This window comes from Psammomys obesus, unplaced genomic scaffold (genome assembly GCF_907164565.1).
Source record: "Psammomys obesus unplaced genomic scaffold, mPsaObe1.curated_primary_1811, whole genome shotgun sequence".
Classification (NCBI taxonomy): domain Eukaryota; kingdom Metazoa; phylum Chordata; class Mammalia; order Rodentia; family Muridae; genus Psammomys; species Psammomys obesus.
Genome location: NW_026596051.1, coordinates 39,084,253 through 39,092,677, shown reverse-complemented (window position 1 = coordinate 39,092,677; position 8,425 = coordinate 39,084,253). Strand labels below are relative to the sequence as shown.

At 40.2% G+C, this 8,425-nt stretch overlaps 1 pseudogene; it reads left to right on the top strand.

Annotated features, from left to right (window-relative positions):
- The first annotated feature begins 3,883 nt into the window (after positions 1 to 3,883).
- LOC129688821 (40S ribosomal protein S3-like) lies at positions 3,884 to 4,627 on the top strand (annotated as a pseudogene).
- Positions 4,628 to 8,425: the final 3,798 nt, after the last annotated feature.

Sequence of the window (8,425 nt, the reverse complement as noted above, 5' to 3'; positions counted from 1 at the left end):
TTGGAGTATGAGTCTCTGGGAAGTTCCCTGTGTTCAAATTTTCTTGTTCTGTTGCTCTCTTTGTGGAGTTCCTGTCGTCTCCAGCTCTTACTATTTCCCACTTCTTACATAAAATTCCATTCACTCTGCCCGACAGTTGGCCATCAAGCTCAGCATCTGCTTTGATAGTCTGCAGAGCAGAGGCTTTCAGAGGCCCTCTGTGTTAGGTTCCTAGTTTGTTTCCTGTTTTCTTCTTCTGCCTTTCAGAGGCCCTCTGTAGCAGGTTTCTGGGTTGTTTCCTGTTTTCTTTTTCTTCTGATGTCCATCCTCTTTGCCTTTCAGGTGGGGATTGAACATTTTAGTTAGGGTCCTCTCTTTGGTTGGTTTCTTTAGATGCATAGATTTTAGTGGGTTTGTCCTACGTTGTATGTCTATATGAGTGAGTATATACCGTGTGTGTCTTTTTGCTTCTGGGACAACTCACTCAGGATGATCCTTTCCAGGTCCCGCCATTTACCTGCAAATTTCATGATTTCCTTATTTTTCATTGCGGAGTAATACTCCATTGTATAGATGTACCACAGTTTCTGCATCCATTCTTCAGTTGAGGTGCATCTGGGTTGTTTCCAGTTTCTGGCTATTACAAATAAAGCTGCTACAAACATGGTTGAGCAAATGTCCTTTTTGTGTATTTGCGCCTCTTTTGGGTATATGCCTAGGAGTGGTATGGCTGGATCTTGAGGAAGCGCTATTCCTAGTTGTCTGAGAAAGCGCCAGATTGCTTTCCAGAGTGTTTGTACAAGTTTACATTCCCACCAGCAGTGGAGAATGGTTCTCCACAACCTCTCCAGCATGTGTTGTCACTTGAGTTTTTCATCTTGGCCATTCTGATGGGTGTAAGGTGAAATCTCAGGGTTGTTTTGATTTGCATTTCCCTAATGGCTAATGAGGTTGAGCATTTCTTTAAGTGCTTCTCTGCCATTCGATATTGCTCTATTGAGAATTCTCTGTTTAGCTCTGTTCCCCATTTTTTAAGTTGATTACTTGGTTTTCTGCTTTTTAGCTTGTTTAGTTCTTTATATATACTGGATATGAGTCCTCTGTCTTTTGGAGCTCCTGTTGCCTCCAGGTCATTCTATATCCCCTTCTTTCTTAAGATTCCCTGTATTTTGCCCAAAGTTTGGCTATAAGTCTCAGCCTATGCCTCCATACCTTGAATAGTAGAGTATTTTAGAGACCATCTATGGTAGGCTCCTATCCAGCTCCCTATCTTCTCCTGCTTCTGATGTCTATTGCATTTGTCCTTTTGAATGAGGATTGCACATCTTCCCTAGGGTCTTCCTTGTTGTTTAGCTTCTTTAGGAATATAGAATTTAGTATGTTTATCCTATACTATGTGGCTAATATCCACTTATGAGTGAGTATATACCATGTGTCTTTCTGCTTCTGGGTTACCTCAGTCAAAATGATCTTTTCTGGTTCCCACAAATTGCCTGCAGATTTCATGATTTCCTTGTTTTTAATAGTTGAGTAGTATTTCATTGTGTAAATGTACCACAATTTCTGTATCCATTCCTCTGCTGAGGGATATCTAGGTTGTTTCCAGCTTCTGGCTAGTACGAATACAACTGCTATGAAAAAGGTTGAGCAAATGTCCTTGTCTGAAGAAAGAAAGTGAAGGAGATATCAGAGATGGAGAGATCTCCCATGCTCATGGATCGGTAGGATTAGCATAGTGAAAATGGCCATCCTGCCAAAAGTAATCTACAGATTCAGTGAAATTCCAATCATACCAACACAATTCTTTACAGAACTTGAAAGAACAATTCTCAGTTTCAAATGGAAAAACAAAAACCCCAGAGTTGCTAAAAACAATCCTGTACAATAGCAGATCTTCTGGAGGTATCTCCATCCCTGATGTCAAGCTGTACTATAGAACAATAGTAATAAAAAATGCATTCTGTTGGCATAGAAACAGAAGGTGGACCAATGGAATTTAATAGAAGACCCAGAAATAAATGCACACACCTATGGATACTTGATTTTTGACAGAGATGCCAAACAATACAATGGAAAAAAGACAGCATCTTCAAAAAATGGCACTAGTCTAACTGAATATCTTCATGTAGGAAATGCAAATAGACCATATTTTTCATCCTGCACAAAATAAAAGTCTAAGTGGATCAAACACCTCAACATAAAACCAGACACACTAAATATGTTAGAAGAAGTGGGAAAGAGAATAGAACTCATTTGCACAGGAGACAACTTCCTCAACAGAACACCAACAGCACAGGTTCTAAGATCAATAATCAATAAATGGTACCTCATGAAACTGAAAAGCTTCTGTAAAGCAAAGGACACTGTAATCAGAACAAAATGACAGTCTACAGACTGGAAAAGAATCTTCACCAACCCTAAATCTGATAGCGGGGTAATATCCAGAATACTTAAAGAACTTAGGTGTTAAAAACCAACAAATCAAGTAATCCAATTAAAAAATGGGGTATAGAGCCAAACAGAATTCTCAGTAGAGGACTATTGAAAGGCAGAGAAACATTTGAAGAAATGTTCAAAGTCCTTAGTCATCAGGGAAATGCAAATGAAAATGACCCTGAGATTTCAACCTTATACCCATCAGAATGGCCAAGATCAAGCACTCAATTGATAGCACATGTTGGAGAGGATGTAATGAAAGGAAACCCTCCTCCATTGTCCTGCCCTCACAATCCTTTTCCCCATATTTTCCCCTCTACTTCTTTTCAGAGAAGGAGTGTCAGGGTTACCAGCCCACACTGGCACCTCAAGTCTCAGTAGGAATAATTGCATTCTCCCCCACTGAGACTGCCTGAGAAGGCAGCTCAGGTAGGGAAAGGGATCCAAAGGCAGGCAACGGAGACAGCCCCTACTCTGATTGTTTTGGGACCCACACATTGATCAAGCTGCATATCTGCTACACATGTGTAAGGGGTCAAGGTCTGCCCATGCAAGATCTTTGGCTGGTGGTTCAGTTTCTGTGAGCCCCTATGAGCTCAGTTTAGTTTACTTTGTAGGTCTTCTTGTGGTGTCCTTGACCACTCTGAATTACTCAATCCTTCCTTCCTCAAAACTCCCAGAACACAGACAATTGTTTGGCTCTTGGCCTCTGTCTGTGTATCTGTTTCCTTCAAGTGCTGCATGAAGCCTCTCAGAAGACAGTTATGGTAGGCTTCTGTGTGTAAGCTCTGCAGTGTCAATAGTAGTATGAAGGGTTGGCTCTCTCACAGAAGGTGGCTCTCAAATTGGGCTAGTAATTGGTTTGACATTGCCTCAATATCTGCTCCATCTTTATCCCTACAATTGTTGTAGGCGGGACAATGTTTGTGTTGAAGGTTTTATGGGTTGGCATCCTCCTCTCTCCACTGGAAGTCCTTCCTGGTTACAAAGGTGGTTACTTCAGGCTTCAGATACCCCACTGCTAGGAGTCTCAGCTAGGATCACCCCCATAGACTTCTGGGAGCCTCCCCTGTCCCAGAAATAGCCTCTCACCTATTTCCATTTTTTCTCTCCCTGGCTTCTCCTTCCTTTCTCCTTCTCCCAATACCTGATCTCACTCCTATTACTCTTTTCTCCGCGTTTCTCACACAGCTCCCTCCTTCCATCCACTTCAGATGATGTAGATGACTCCTTCTTTGAGTGAGATTGGGGGATTTTTTCCTTCGGCCCTCCTTGGCTTTCTTAGATCTGTGGATTTTAGCAGGGTTAATCTGTACACTGTGACTCATGTCTACTTGTACGTAAATATATACCATGCATGTCTTTCTGGGTCTGGGTTACCTCACCAGGATGATCTTTTCTAGTTCCATCCATTTGCTTGCAAATTGCAAGATGTCACTTTTTCCTTTGGGTGGCTTGCAGCAGCGAGATGGCAGTTCAGACTTCCAAGAAGAGAAAGTTTGTGGCTGCTGGTATCTTCAAAGCTGAACTGAATGAGTTTCTCACACTGGACCTAGCTGAAGATGGCTGCTCTGGAGTCAAAGTCCTAGTTAACCAACCAGAACAGAAATCATTATTTTAGCCACCAAAGCACAGAAAGGTCTTAAGATCAGAGAGTTGACTGCAGTGGTCCAGAGGAGGTTCACCTTCCCTGAGAGCAGCGTGGAGCTTTTTTTCCAGAAAAGATGCCACTAGAGTTCTGTGTACCATTGCCCAGGAAGAGAGTCTCCACACTATAATCTCCTAGCAGGGTTTGCTGTGCAAAGGGCACGCTATCTTGGGCTTCGGTTCTTTATGAAGAGTAGGGTCAAGGGCTGTGAGGTGGTGGTGTATGTGAAGCTCTGAGGACAGAGGGCCAAGTCCATGAAGTGTGTGGATGGCGATGATTCACAGTGGAGTCCCTGTGAACTACTACGTTGACACTGCCGTGGCTCCTCAGGCACCGTGTGCTGGACATAAGAGTGAAGATCATGCTGCCCTGGGCCCCAAGAAGCCTCTGCCTGATCATGTGAGCATTGGAGAACCTAAAGAGGAAATCTTGCCCACCACACCCATCTCAGAACAGAAGGCTGGGAAGACAGAGCCACCTGCCTGGCCCCAGGCAGGGCCTATGCATAACAGAGTCTTGGCAGCTGCATTTGGAAGCTGGATGTTTTCCTGGAAAGATGTTTAATAAAATCTTGCACAAAGGAAAAAAAATGCATGATGTCTTTCTTTGTCATAGCTGAGTAGTATTTCATTGTGGAAGTGCACCACACGTTCTCTTCCCGTTTTTTCATTTCAGACAGAAAATCATTCTTTATTATACACTTCTCAATGTGAGATTTGCGTCATGAAAGTTGATCAAAATGGGGTTTTCAGTGTAGAGTGAAAAAGTTCAACATATTTGACAACTAGCCTTCATATTAAATACAGTGCAGATTTAATGAAACCAGGCTCATCAAGGACAAATTAATGCAAATAAGGACTTGCATATGCAAAACATATCAGTTAATTTGCATGTACAATTACATACCTGTGCATGTATACAATGCCTACAATTACTGTGAAATCCCTGGAAGGTTTAACATCTACTCGTCATCTATACAAATTATATATTTTTTCTATTTTCTATCTATTTATATATTTTCGGCCAAATATATTATGTAATTCTTTTTTATTAAATTTTTATTTTTTTATATTAGTTACAGTTTATTTACTTTGTATCCCAGCTGTAGCCCCTTCCCTCATTCCCTCCCAATCCCACCCTCCCTCCCTGATCTCTTCCCTGATCTTCTTTAAGTCCACTGATATGGTAGGTTCTCCTCCTCTTCCATCTGACCCTAGCTTATCAGGCCTCTATTAGTAACATGAACTCAGTGGCTGGTTCTTTTACCCCCTCCAAACCTTCCCCCGAGGGAGGAGCAGCCTTGCTAGGTCACAGAGGAGGATATTGCAGCCAGTCCTGAAGAGGTACCACACATTTTCTATCTGTTCCTTCATTGAGGGACATCTGGATTGTTTCCAGATTCTGGCTATTATGAATAAAGCTAGGATAAACACACTTGAGCCAGTGTCCTTGTTGTATGGTTGAGCATCTTTCTGATATATCCCGAGGGATGGAATGAGCTGGATCTTGAGGAATACATATTCGCAGTTTTCTTAGAAAACTCCAGATGGATTTCCAAAGTGGTTGTGCAAGTGTGTGCTCCCACCAGCAATGCAGGTATGTTCTCCTTGCTCCACATCCTTGCTAGTATGTGCTGTCATTTGAGTTTTAGATCTGGAGGCCTTTTCCTGCAGACCGCCACAACTTTCAATTTTCTATTTCTAAGTCCTTCCTATTCTCTCCCTTTCCTAGAAGTGTTACTAGTTGGTTAAGGCTAAAGTGGTTCCAGAGGTAGATCTAATTACTTAAGGATCTTAAGTTTCCAGATTCTTGCTTCTACCAAAACATAAATAATGAAAAAGTAAGAAAAACTGAGGAAGTATATCACAGGAAGAGTATATACACTTGAGTACTGTGTATGGACTTTTCAAAAACTTATCCAGTGTATAACTTAGGGTACTTGGGCAAAAAAAGTAGGGGATAACAGGGAGAGTTCACACATCTTCTGGAACAGTTTATTTTCTTTGTCTGTCTTTATGCTTGATTATCAGATGTGGCATTGGGTATAATACATTAGGAGAGTAGACCATTTTTGAAGCCTATAATATAGAAATATTATTATAATGACAATAAAGGACTGGTAATAGTCTTCTTGGTAAGTTTTGTTGTTTCCAGCTAGTTTTGAATAATTGGCATAATTTCATATGATGAATTTTGATCATATTATGCCTCTTCACTCCTCCCAGTTCTACCAATTTTCCAGTAATCAAGCATCAAACGCAGTTGGTGCTCCCACCCTACTCAGAGATATATGGCCATCAGCTGGAGCAGGAACAATGATTCAAATGCCAAATTCTTGGAATACTTAAAACTTACTCTGAAAATAGTATGGGAGTTAAATTTCATACCAAAGAAACTATAGTCAGTGTGAAAAATATCTTTAGTTAAACAAATTATTCCATACTTAAGACTGAATACATTTAATAATGCTTCCAGAAAAAAAAAAGAAAGAAAGAAAGAAAGAAAAACGACACAAAACAAAAATTCACTCTCTCTCTAACAGAAACCATCAGTTGCCAGTAACTTCTCATTTAAAGACAAAACTTTGTGGCCATTCCTACCTTTCATAAGGAAATTTTGTATGGCTTGGCCTGAGCAGGACTATAGATCTTATACATGCTGTCTCAACTACTTTATATTCGTATGAACATCTGTGCCAGGAAAACATTGTTTCCTTCTAGTTATCAACCACATTTAGTTTTTACAAATTCTCAGTCTCCTCTTTGACAATGATGTCTCACCCTTGGGAGGATGGGGCATGATACAGATGCCATGTTTATAGCTTAACACGCCTCACCACCTTATTCTCTGCACCTTGATGATTTCTTGGTTTCTGAATTAATTCAATGTCCTAAATAATTGAAAAAAAGAAAGAAAAAGAAATCTCTAATGTGGTTTGAGGAGTGTACTATACTGAATCTATAGGTCTCACAAGATGTCATTAAGAGTTGGCTTTTTATCGTGTCCCATTATCAGAATATCAGTAATAGACTCTTCCCTAAAGCCTATGACCTGTCTAGTCACATGTTCTTGACTCAATATTGTTGGCAGATATGGAGGTTAATCTGCCTCCTAAATATCTATGTTGCTACCCACAGACAAATGTTACCCTTAGTGACATTAATCGGTTAAGGTTTTCTTTGCAGTGGATGTAGTAAATTCACAAGTGCATGACTGCTCAAAATACTGATGACAGTGACAGCTGAATGCTTAACCATAAATAAGACAATTATATCTCTCCTTCTAGCATTCAGAAAACATCAAGAAAGCAGGAGTGAATTAATTGTAAGAGCCTCAATAAACAGAAAGCTTGCTCTCTTCTGGGCATGACACAGCAGTCATAATCATGAATTCACAACAGTTGAAGTTACCGCCACTGGGCTGCACAAGACTGGCCCTTTCAAAATATGTTCACAGATGGGGGAAAGCGTCACCGAGTTGATTTTCTGTAGTTGTATACACACTGTTGAACCCATCAGTTTCCAATGCAGAGTTGCACAGCCATGGTCACAAAGATGGCCTTTGTTAAATTCAAAATGAATATAGAAAAAGATTTGCAGAGAGTGGGGTACTCTGACAGGGGTGGAAGGAGGTAAGAAAGAATATGTTGTGAGAGTAATCAGAATGTATTACATGCAAGCATGATGTTGTCAAGGAACAAGTTTAATAATAATATTAAAAACTCATGAAAACAAGTTCATGACAGATGGATAGCAGGGAAATTTTATAGGGAAGTGGGTACGTCTCTCAATGAAACAAAATGAAAACCTGGATTTGCTTACTTTCCTTGGCATAAAATAAAGCTTTTGTTGAGTAAAAGCTATTATGATAATATGTTCCGTAAAAATTGAGTTGTAAGGTGTTAAATGCAATCTGTAGTAAATAGTATGAACCGAAGTCCTTTGCCCAGTAGAAGAAGAGCCCTTTAAACTTTAACCCCTGTTAAATATTCTACCAGGGTAATTAATTGATGAGATCTCTGTGATTGGGAGGAGGTGGAATTCTACAGAGAGAGAACCAAACTTCTCTTGAGCTGCTTTTAATACTTTAATCAACATTTAGTACCACTTTTTGTATGTGACTCTGCACATTTACTTTCAACCCCAGGTAAAACTTTTTATGCTGCATTAATTTAGCAGACCAATAGGTGGGTTAAGAATGTCGTGAGGTAGCATTTGTAACCTCCGATGTTTTCACCACATGCCCGGAACCCATCTAATTGTTGACTCCATCAATATATTTCACTATTTTCTTGATTTGTGACTATTTGCCTAAAAGTAAAATGTTCATAAAGTTGCTTCCATATTGAATCATTGTATTTAG